Source organism: Euprymna scolopes, chromosome 5, assembly GCF_053919585.1.
Source record: "Euprymna scolopes isolate OS-2025 chromosome 5, ASM5391958v1, whole genome shotgun sequence".
NCBI lineage: Eukaryota > Metazoa > Mollusca > Cephalopoda > Sepiida > Sepiolidae > Euprymna > Euprymna scolopes.
The window spans coordinates 175470904-175483927 of NC_136486.1; the positions used below are offsets into that span (position 1 = coordinate 175470904).

Genomic DNA, 13024 nt, shown 5'->3' on the forward strand with positions numbered 1-13024 from the left:
TTATATTTTTTTTTAAACTTTATATATCGTTATATATTTTTTAAAACTTTATATATCGTTATATATTTTTTAAAACTTTATATATCGTTATATATTTTTTAAAACTTTATATATTGTTATATTTTTTTCAAAACTTTATATATCGTTATATTTTTTTCAAAACTTTATATATCGTTATATTTTTTTCAAAACTTTATATATCGTTATATTTTTTTCAAAACTTTATATATCGTTATATTTTTTTTCAAAACTTTATATATCGTTATATTTTTTTTCAAAACTTTATATATCGTTATATTTTTTTCAAAACTTTATATATCGTTATATTTTTTTCAAAACTTTATATATCGTTATATTTTTTTCAAAACTTTATATATCGTTATATTTTTTTCAAAACTTTATATATCGTTATATTTTTTTCAAAACTTTATATATCTTTATTTTTCAAAACTTTATATATCTTCTATATATCTGTTTATTTTTCAAAACTTTATATATCTTTATATTTTTTTTTCAAATCTTTATATATTTTTAAATATTTATTTTTTTTCAAAACTTTGTATATCTTTTATATATTTTTTTCAAAACTTTATATATCTTTTATATATTTTTTTCAAAACTTTATATATCTTTTATATATCTATTTATTTTTTTAAATTTTCACGTATTAATCAGTAAATATAGATATACTTTTTAATATAACCTTGATTGTAAAATGTCTTTCCTAATTTTGAGAGGTACCTCTCTTTTTCCAAAAGAAAAACAAACCAAAGGTATGCTGTAAAAAATGAAACAAGGAATACAAATTCAGGACATCTGTTACACAGACAATAACAGAGGAGCAGTGAATTTATTAAAATTTATTCACTTTTTTATATTATTAGAGTTTTTTAATTAAAATATTAATTTGTTAGCAATATAGTTTCTACTACTATTAACTTTTATATTTATGTTTGTTTTCTTTTTTAATTTAAACTTTTAACGTAACGAAGAAGTGAATAAACAACGCATACTCGAATCTATGGTTTTCCCTGTTAAACTTATGCAACAAATACTCTTTGAACTACAACAGCCGTCAACAACTTCTCTCGCTCTATCTGTACCTAAAACTAAACAAAAATTCCATGAGCAAAGTTTGTTTCCTATGGAACACAATACTCCCCGGCTTCTGAAGTCCTATCTAACTAATATTCCTGGTGAACCAAGTGCAAAAGAGATTCAGACAATTGCACTTAAGGGAACAGCGAGGATACTAAAAAGAGCTCTCGGTTGGTTTCAATAAAAAAGCGGGGTAATGTTGGCAGCTGGTTTGGCTGCCCCATACCCAGCATTACAATCTTCAAAAAAAAAAAAAATGTAAATAAGCTCCTGCTGAGTCGTCCTTTTTTGTTTCTTAGTCACGTTCACCCCGAACAAGGCGTATAGCCACTTGGATGTAAGGGACTACTACCATACCTGGGAAAGATTAAAGAGATGTTGGTTTACATTACATTTAAACTCCTACATATCAGTATAGTGAGAGAAAGTAAGTAGCAGGAAGAAAATTCCAAAATCTACCTGGTCAAGGGAAGAAACTATTAAAGTAGAAAGCTTTCTGGCATTTAGAGACCTCAACAGTGAAGGGGTGAGATTTTGCTGCTAAGCGGGTTCGTTAGGGGATATATACATCGAGGGGACACAAATATAATTAGGTCATCAGAGATTATTCCATTAAAATATTGTAAATCAGGCACAGAGATGTAGCAATGGAACAGGGGTTGGAGCTTAGTTGATAAAGTGGGATCTATTAGATTGAAAATTCTTATAAACTCGTCCTACCCAAGTTCCACTACTGATCATGCTCTCACCATCTATCCCTAACCTTTATCCTACGGTGGTCTCCAGTTCTTGATAAGCAGTGACCCCCAGCCCCCAACTAAACAAAGAAAAAATAACAGAAACGTGCGTTCTATCCCAACCATCATCAATGGACCTGAGGTCATCTCGTCAGTATCAGACGAGGCCAAACTATTTGCAAAGAACTTTACAGCTAATTCTACCCTATGCGACGAAGGCCATCAACTCCCCGTATTTCCTCCTATAACACAGAACATGCTAGGTAACATACAAATATCTGTGCATGAGGTCGCCAAGCTAATCAAGAACCTTGATTCCAGTAAAGCAACTGGCCCTGACAGCATTCCAATCATTGTGCTGAAAAAGCTTCAACTAGAACTTGCCCCTATACTTACAAAACTCTTTAAGTGTTGCCCTAAAGAGAAGTGCTTCCCAACACTCTGGAAAACCTCATCAGTATGCCCTGTATTTAAGAACTCAGGTGATAAGTCCTCTCCCTCTCAATACAGACCAATAAGCCTCCTGTGTGTCATGAGTAAGCTGCTGGAATCCATATTAAATAGAGAAATAGTCAACCACCTCAGCAGAAATAACCTTTTTAGTGACATGCAATATGGTTTCCGTTCTGCCAGATCTACAGCAGATGTGCTAACTGTTATATCTTAAAGGATTAGCGAATCTCTTGACAAAGGCTTCCTCTCTAGGACAATTGTTCTTGACATATCAAAGGCCTTCGATAAGGTATGGCATAAGGGCCTACTTCACAAGATTTCCAGTTACGGTATAACTGGAAATGTTTTCTCGATCATAAAATCATTTCTCTCCGATAGGCTCATAAGAGTAGTAGTTGATGGGCAGAAATCAGAGGCCATCAATATTAATGCTGGAGTCCCTCAGGGGTCCATCCTAGGCCCAACTCTCTTCCTGATATACATCAATAATCTCACAAAACACATACTTAAATCATTCGTTGACATCTATGCTGATGACGCGACCATCTATGTCTACAGTGTGGGGGTGGGATTTAGCAGCCTGTCGGGTTTGTCGAGGGTGCTCACGTCGTGGGGCCACAAGTGATTGCAGTTCATCAGAGCATTCACCACTAAAATACTTGTAGAAAAGGCAGAGGGATGCAACATTTCGTCGATGGGACAGAGGCTGAAGCTTCGATGCCAGTTCAGGGCCTATCAGGTTTGCGACTCTCTTTTGAACCTTGTCAAGGAGCGAGAGACTAGTAGAAGATGCACAGGCCCAAATATGACAGCAATACTCCATACATGGGCGAATGGTGGCCTTATAGAGGTACAGGATACTTTCGGGTGTTAGTAGTTGTCTAGCACGGTAGAGAGAGCCCACCTTTCTTGCAGCGGCCCTGGCAATGCCTTCAATGTAATTGTTCCAACTCATGTTTCCTGTGAACGTTAGGCCAAGGAGTTTGAAAGATGGGCTCTCAGATAAAGAGTCGTTGGTCATTGCTATAGGTGGTAGAGAGGGGACATATTCTTTCTAAGTGAAACTGGAATAGGGCCGACCACTTCCCTAGATGAGTTCATAATTAACGGATACTCTAACTTAACAGCTAAATCTGACCCCCAAGATCGCCATGGGCATGGAATATGTGCCTACATTAAAGATGGCTTCCCGTGTGGCAGGGATATCTCTAGAGAAGATCCTAATTTACCCTATATGTGCTTCCGGGGTGCACTTGCTTACACCACTGCATTTATATTTGCCCTCTATCGGCCCCACAACAGTGGAGTTACTATCTTTAAGAGTATATCTGAGAAAATAGACCACATACTGTCTGCACATCCCTCGGCTAACATCCACATCTGTGGTGACTTCAACGTCCATAATGTGGAATGGCTGACCCATTCAAATAAGACAGACGACGAGGGGAGATTTTGTCATGATTTTGCCATTGCTTATGACCTCACTCAGATTGTTCGCAAACCCACCCGTGTGCCCGATACTACAGGTCAATATGCAAGCCTCCTAGACCTTTTTCTCTCAACTTCCCCTGAGCTATGTTCATGTTCCGTTAATTCTCCTCTAGGATCCTCCGATCACTCCGTCGTATCAGTTAAGATAAAAATGAAATATAATAAATCCCCAGACGTACCCCTCCACCGTACTGTATACCAATACTCTATGGCTGACTGGGACAGCTTCCGTACATTCATATCTGATTTACTTCTGCATTCCATGTTTAAAAAGGATGTGTCCTCTATAGTATCAGATCTGAGCGAATGGTTAATTGTAGGCATAGACCAATTCATACCATCTAAAAAATACCAACAAGAACCTAACAGCCAGCCATGTTTCTCCCCAAAATGTGCTGCTGCTATCACGCACAGAAATCACTTTTTCCATAACTACCAACGTAATAGATGCACTGAGACTAAAGCTGCTTTCATGAACGCCAGCAACTACTGTAAAAGAGTAATAAAAAATGCAAGAGAGCTATATGCCCAGTCTGTTAAATCCAAAGTAGCTGATCAGCGGCTTGGTTCCCACCAGTTTTGACAAATAAGAAATAGGATCCTGAACAGAAGTGTGCGTTCTATCCCAACCATTATCAATGGACCAGAGGTCATCTCCTCAGCATCAGACAAGGCCAAACTATTTGACAAGAACTTTGCAGCTAATTCTACCCTATGCGACGAAGGCCATCAACTCCCCATATTTCCTCCTATAACACAGAACATGTTAGGTAACATACAAATATCTGTGCATGAGGTCGCCAAGCTAATCAAGAACCTTAATTCCAGTAAAGCAACTGGCCCTGACAGTATCCCAATTATAGTGTTAAAAAAGCTTCAACCAGAAATTGCTCCCATACTTACAAAACTGTTTGCCTTTAGGAGAAGTGCTTCTGACTCCCTGGAAAACCTCATCAGTATGCCCTGTATTTAAGAATTAAGGTGATAAGTCATCTCCCTCTCAGTACAGATCAATAAGCCTCCTGTGTGTTATGAGTAAGTTGCTGGAATCTATATTAAATAGAGAAATAGTCAACCACCTCAGCAGAAACAATCTTCTTAGTGACACACAATATGGTTTCCGTTCTGCAAGATCTACCGGAGATGTGCTAACGGTTATATCTCACAGGATTAGTGAATCTCTTGACAAAGGCTTCCTTTCTAGGACAATTTCTCTTGACATATCAAAGGCCTTCGACAAGGTATGGCATAAGGGCCTACTTCACAAGATTTCCAGTTACGGTATAACTGGAAATGTTTTCTCAATCATTAAATCATTTCTCTCATCAGAGTAGTGGTCGATGGACAAAAATCAGAGGCCTGCAGTATTAATGCTGGAGTCCCTCAAGGGTCAATCCTGGGCCCAACTCTCTTCCTGATCTACATCAATGATCTCCCTAAACACATACTTAAATCATTCGTTGACATCTATGCTGATGACACGACCATCTACAGCAACACATCAAAGGCTGTAAATGACAAAGTTCTCTCTGATTCTCTCTCCTCTGATCTCGAGCGCGTGGTTCAGTGGGGGAAGTCATGGCTGGTTACCTTTAATGCATCTAAAACCAAACTCCTATCTTTACATCATCAACGCTCTGATCCCCATCTGGCATCAATTGAAATGGATGGCTCGCGTGTAGGAGAAGTCCCGTGTTTTGACAAGCTTCTGAGTTTGTCCTTTACTCCTGATCTGAAATGGAACATGTACATCAAGTCTGTTGCCAAGGTCGCTGGAAAGATGGTGGGATCCTTCTACCGCTCCAGAAGATATCTCACTACTGATGCAATTCTCTATCTATATAAAAGCCAAGTACGTCCAAGGATGGAATACTGTTACCATATCTGGGCAGGAGCTGCTAAAAACAGCCTATTCTGCCTTGACACAGTACAAAATAGACTTCATGGCTTAGTGGGGGATGCCCTTTTCTCTACCCTGCAACCTCTCTCCCACAGAAGAGACGTTGCAAGCCTATCCTTGTTTTATCGTTATTTCCATGGCAGGTGCTCGTCTGAACTCCAATCTCTGGTCCCCCCTCGCCAATCTTTCACGAAAAACACCCGTCTAGCTAAATCCACTGTGAAAAATTTTCCCCACTCTTTATCTGTGCCTAAATCAAAACATGGATTCCATGAACAAAGCTTCTTTCTTAGAACTGCATGCCTGTAGAACTCTGTTCTGTCTGCCTGCTTCCCACCTGACTACAACTTGGATGTCTTCAAGTCCAACGTTAACAAATTCCTAATGAACCGCCCCCTTAAGTAAACATTTCATCAAATCTCCACACTAACGTAATGTACTTGCAATAACCCTTATCCCTGAGTGGCTTCCGGGCCTTGATAAGTGGTAACCACCGTGTAAAAAAAACAAAAAAAAACAACCAAACCAAACACCACCAATAAATATTTGAAGATATAAAGAATTTGAAGTATCAAACTTTTTTCCAAAATTACTGGATTCGGCATTAAATAACTTGAAAAGGGTTGATATGCCATAAAACAAAACATTGTGTAGACAGGTGCTTCACCTCAAACAAAGAAAGAAACTTCACTCTTTGTTTGAATCAATTCTATTTTCACATGGATTATTATCAGTAAATAATTGCGGATTAAGTGTAATTAAAAACTGTGATTATTCACTGTTTCGCTTTTCATGATTGCCAGAAGGTTAAACGCTCTCCTTAACGCTAATTAAACATATGCTTTCTACATAAATATGGAATTGGAAAAAAAAAGGATTGAGATTCCATTCTTGACTTGCGTCTAATTCTCTATTAATTATAATCAAGTTCTACTCCACAAATATTGCATTTTCAATAAGACAAAAACATTTGACATTGGTGCCACAAAAAATCATTTCAAGTGTTGGCATAATCACCGCATGCTGACATTCAGAAGTGAAAAATAAATAAAATGCCACATTGTCTAAATAATATATGCGGGGGGGAAATAAATGAAAACAGTTCACATATAAATTGTGGAATCTTAAAATTAGCTAATTTTTGCAATACAAATGGGAAGTTGAGAAACAATTGGAGAAAAAATATCAAATCATAACCTTCAAAAACCAAATAAATTTATTGAAAAACAAGAAATTCCTGCTAAATGCAGACATAAAAATAAATACTTTTGTTATTTAAGTCAATATCAAGAAAAAAAAAAAGAAAGCAGTAACGATATCATTTGTTAACAATCAATAATAATGAATATATAACAACAAAATTGTTAGTTCCGTAGAGGATTTACAATTAAGATATAAAAAAGAAAACAAAGTTCTAAACAGTTATCAGGAACAGAGTTCTACAGGACTGTAGTTCTTAGAAAAGAAACTATTGGAATAGGAAAGTTCAAAAATGTCTAAAAATTGGAGATAAGTTAGCAAAGAAAAAAGTATGCTGTCAATTTCAATGGCGCAAGATACAGAAAGTAAAGTTCAAAAATGTCTACATTCCATTCCGTAGTTTTTGTCTCTTTATTTGCAATATGTAGCGTTCTTGTTTAGCTGTCATGTGACGGAGACAGAATTCGATCTAAGGTTGGTTTTTAATGTGAGGGGAATACAGCCCCTCCCCCCAAAAAGAAGCACTGGATTGGAAAAAAATTTTAATGCCTCGGTCTAGAAGGATTTCTCCTCCACTTACCGAGTACAGAAAAGATAAAGTGTAGTATCATGTTTTAACATTAAGGATAATCAAAAAAAGAAAAAAAAAAGCAGTATACATTTTGTCATAAAACTAAGGAATCAAGACTTTTAAAGCAAAGGAAAAGTCTATCAGGCTTTTCCAGTTATTTTCAAGCTGAGGATGGGGCATCCTACCAGATGACATTCACCTGCTATCTCATAAATTCCAACCGGGAGACCTTTTAAGATTCTAACTATCCTTTTAAGTGCAATCGTTTGAATTTTTTCTTGCACTTGGTTCATCAGGTATATTTGCCTGGTAGATTTTGAAATTCTGTTTCACGAGTCTGGTTGCTCCTATAATTTTTGACATGATGGAGATCTTCCTATGTATGCACTGTGTGATCAGTGTTTTTTTTTTATGGCAGGTGCTCAACTGAGCATGAATCTATTATTACCTCTCTTCATAAAATATTTACAGTAAACTATAACCACTTTCAACAATTTCCCCTACTCCTTATCTGTGCAAGATGGCTGCTTAAAAATAAAATAGATGTACCATGTATTTCAAATTTTAACTTCTATTTTAACTTCGGCCATTCTGAGAAAGGTTTGAACAATTAATGAATTTATAAAAAATTTTGGTTTATGTCTTTATCATTAATTGGCAATAAACTCAGACTCACTGTTATTATGTAGGTTAATTAATGGCCTTTGATAGTTAATTATGAATTAAATAAAAAACATACCTTGCTTGTTTCAAATAAAATTCATACAGAAAGTCATATCAATGGTTGACAAAAAGAAAATAAATCAAATAACACTTAATGTAATTTTAGCCTTACATACAGAGACACATGTCTGTTTATCAACATGACACAAAAAGAGAAAGAGTACACGTAATACACTCGTTTTTATAAACAATCAAAGAGGAGATAACTCTTAAGTTACTTAAAACCTTAAATAACACGTCAGCATAATTTTTTTTTTTTTACAGTGATCACCACTTATCAAGGCCCGGAAGCCACTCAGGGATAAGGGTTATTGCAAGTACATTATGTTAGTGTGGAGATATGATGAAGTGTTTACTTAAGGGGGCGGTTCATTAAGAATTTGTTAACATTGGACTTGAAGACATCCAAGTTGTAGTCCGGTGGGAAGCAGGCAGACGGAACAGAGTTTCATAGGCGTGCAGTTCTAAGAAAGAAGCTTTGTTCATGGAATCTGCGTTTTGATTTAGGCACAGATATAGAGTGGGGGAAATTTTTCACAGTGGATTCAGCTAGACGGGTGTTTTTCGTGAAAGATTGGCGAGGGGGGACCAGAGATTGGAGTTCAGACGAGCACCTGCCATGGAAATAACGATAAAACAAGGATAGGCTCGCAACATCTCTTCTGTGGGAGAGAGGTTGCAGGGTAGAGAAAAGGGCATCCTCCACTAAGCCACGAAGTCTATTTTGTACTCTGTCAAGGCAGGATAGGCTGTTTTTAGCAGATCCTGCCCAGATATGGCAACAGTATTCCATCCTTGGACATACTTGGCTTTTATATAGATAGAGAATTGCATCAGTAGTAAGATATCTTCTGGAGCGGTAGAAGGATCCCACCATCTTTCCAGCGACCTTGGCAACAGACTTGATGTACGTGTTCCATTTCAGATCAGGAGTAAAGGTCAAACCCAGAAGCTTGTCAAAACACGGGGCCTCACCCAGACGAGAGCCATCCATCACAATTGATGCCAGATGGGGATCAGAAATTCGGAGAAGGAAAGCAACTCTTTACATATTGTTCAAGGGATAAAACTGGTTTTTAATCTTCACAGTATTAAAACCCAATCAAAATTAACAACAGTTTCCAATATATTATTGATTTCATAGCAATCAATTAATTAAGTGGGTTCCTTTTAGTGCTTCCAAATCTCGTCCATGTTTCAGCGATGGCAAATAGCATCATGTCTTTCGAATGGACCATTTATAGTAAGACAAGTTTTCCTACCAGTTAAAGTTATGTTAAGTGTGAGATGCCAGTTAGTTTGGGTTTTTTTTAGGGGGGTATAAGGGAGTCACCACTTATCAAGACCTGAAGGCCACTTGAAGATAAGAGTTAATGAGTGTATGATGGTCACTGAGACAACAGCATAATAATCGTTAGTATTGAAAATTGAGTAGAATTTGATTATTTAAGGAGATGAACAGCTCAGCAAGAATTTGATGACTTGAAGATAACCATATTGTAATCAGCTGGAAAGCAGCCCAGCGGAACAGTTCCACGGGTAGGCAGTCCTATGAAAGAAGTTTTGTTCATGGAATCTGTGTTTTGATTTAGACACAGAGAGTGGGGGAAAATCTTGATAATGGTTGTAGCTAGATGAGTGCTTTTTGTAAAAGATTGGCAGTGGGAGAAAACCATTAGATTCAACCTTGGATAAGCACTTACCATGAAAATAACAATAGCGTGGAGACGTGTTCGCAACATCTTTTCTATGGGAAAGAGGTTGCAGGAAGGAGAAAAAGGGATTATCTACGAGGTTTTGAAGCATATTATCTATAAGGTTTTGAAGCGTATTATCTATGAGGTTTTGAAGCCAGTCGAGGCAAAATAAGGTGCTCCTGCCCAGATGTGAGCAACAAGACACTATTGTAGGACGTATCTGGCACTTATACCAGTAAAAGATTGTGTCAGGTGTGAGATATCTTCTGGAGTGGTAGAATGATCCAACCAATTTTTCAGTAATATTGGCAACAGATTGGATGTAAGTCTTCCATTTCAAATCAGGAATGAAAGTCAGGCTCAGAAGCTTGTCAAAGTGGGGAACTTCTTTGAGACAACAGCCGTTCATATCAATTGGGACTAAGTGGGGATTAGAAGTAAACCTTATCAAATGCCTTTGATATGTCAAGAGCTATAGCTCTTAAGAAAATTAAAAAAACCTGTTGATAAATTCACTGATCTTATGTAAAATTGCAGCTACAAGACAGAAACCATATTGCTTATCATTGAGTAGATTGTTTTTGTTGAGATGGTCCACCATTTCTCTATTTATCAAGAATTCAAGCAACATACTCATGACACAGAAAAGCGGAACAAGGAAAGATAACCATCACTTGTCTCTAGTTTATAGCAATACTGAAGATCTCTATAGTCTTCATTTATTTGTTATATTATTTTGACAGTTTTTTTTTTTTTTTTTTTCAAGTTTTTTTTTTATTACATTTTCACCCCAAACAAGGCACATTGCCACTCTGATATAGGAGGCTACTATCAGAGACATAAGCTACAGAGGTACTCTGTGGGGAGTTGGGCAGCAAGATGTCTGTTCCCGTTACACTTGAACTTCTGCATGTCAGTACAGTTGGGGAAGCAGGAACCCAGAAGGAAATTCCAAAGTCTAACGGTTCTGGGGAAAAAACTACTGGAGTAGAAGGTTCCCTTACATCTAGAGATCTCAACGGTGAAGGCGTGGGATTTAGCTGCTTGTCGAGTTTGTGTGGGGTATTTATGTCGAGAGGGGTACAAGTGCTTGCAGTTCTTTGGAGCATTCACCGTTAAAGTACTTGTAGAACAGGCAAAGTGATGCTACATTTCGCTGATGGGACAGAGGCTGAAGCTTAGATGACAGTTCAGGACCTATTAGGTTGGCGACTCTCTTTTGAACCTTGTCTAGGAGTGAGAGACTTGTAGCAGATGCACCAGCCCAAATATGACAACAATACTCCATACACAGGTGAATAGTGGCCTTATAGAGGTACAGGATACTTTCGGGCGTTAGTAGCTTTCTAGCATGGTAGAGAGAACCTACTTTTTTTGCAGCGGTCCTGGCAATGCTCTCAATGTAATTGTTCCAACTCTTGTTTCCTGTGAACGTTAGGCCAAGGAGTTTAAAAGAAGTACTTTAAGGTAATGTGTTCTTGGCCGTTGCTACTGGTGGCAGAGAAGGTTTCTTGTAGTTATTGAAGGAAACAAGTTTAGTTTTGGCAGCATTGAATGTGACCATCCATTTTTGTCCCCATTCCACTACAGATTGGAGGTCATCCTCTAGTGTTTCTGACATTTCTTTAGATATATGTTCATTTGTTTTCCTGTCGTGTCTATTATAAAGTGTGGTGTCATCAGCATATATACCCATCTCACAGACAATTTTGTCAGGGAGGTCATTTATGAATATTAGGAATAATAGAGGTCCAAGGATAGACCCCTGAGGCACTCCCGCGTTTATATCATATTGTTTAGATGTACGACCATCGAGGACAACCTGGATGTTTCTCTTATCTAAGAAGAATTTAATTATGTTAAGTATTCTTCCAGTGATACCGTATGATCTAATCTTCCTGAGAAGACCTTCATGCCATACCCTGTCAAAAGCCTTAGATATATCTAGAGCTACCGCTCTACCCTCCCCTGCTTTGTCAAGTGAATGGTATATACGCTCGGAGATTACAGTTAGAATATCTGCTGTGGAACGGGCTTGCCTAACTCCATATTGTTGGTTGTCAGTAGTTTAGCATCATGTAAGGTGATGGACTAGAGCTTGGTTAATTATGGACTCAAATATTTTGGCAAAAAGTGGGAGGAGGCTAATGGGGCGGTAATTTACTAGGTCAGTTTTTTCGCCAGAATTCTTGAAAACTGGTAGAATAGAAGCAGTTTTCCAGCAGTCGGGAAAGCAAGATTCATTAAGGCATTTGTTGTAAAGTTTGGAGAGGATTGGAGCTACTTCGGCAGAGCACTTTTTTAATAGCACAGCCGGAATGAGATCAGGTCCACATGCTTTTGAAGTGTCATGATTTTTTATGATAGCATGCACCTGAGAAGGGGTGATTTTCAGATCGTCAAGTGTGGCGTCTGTTCGCAAAGGAAAGTCCGGGAAAGGGTGATTAGCAGGGTCCAGTGTAGAGTTGGAGGCAAACCAACTGGCAAGCATGTTAGCCTTCTCGGTTTCTGAGCAAACAACCTCCCTCATGATTGTTGGATAGTGGGGGAATTGTTGATTGCCCATTATTTATTACACTGTTGTAGATTTTCCAGAAGTCACGAGTTCCTAATTTCTGTGTTGAACCCTTCTGTGTGTGTAAATAATTATTTTAATACCTACAGACACTAGTGTTTCATGCTTGTGCAATCAGCAGTGTAAGATGATCAACACTGGTTGAAGGATTCAAACCCCACCATAAAGCCACCTGTGACTTTATTAGCAAGGAACATACATCAGGGCTTGCCATGAAATTAAGGGAAATTTTAACATTAATGAAACTGAACGTTTAATACAAACGATCTTAGAGTGATCAAATAACAGGAAGTCACGATTCTGCACACAAAGTTAACTAACTGACTTTTTCATTTCCTGACAGTGTTCAACTCTATGAATTTTTAATATGTATTTATATATCAAAAAGGTTTGGCTAAATTTTTAATTGTTTTATTAATTTTTCTGAATGGCTTCTCGCACTCCTTTGCATAAAACTAAATATAACCCATGTAACCCACCTTTATGCCTAAGGTTTTCCAAAATTCATGATTGGTTAATTAGTAGTTTCAAAGCTTCATCCATATATACATATACACCTAAGATTATGTAAACATGAGC

General features: G+C 37.5%; 1 protein-coding gene across 1 annotated transcript in view; it reads left to right on the top strand.

Annotated features, from left to right (window-relative positions):
* The window catches only part of LOC145277046 (uncharacterized), a 40250-nt gene that overhangs the window by 14003 nt on the left and 13223 nt on the right, over positions 1–13024 (top strand). The window lies entirely within an intron of this gene.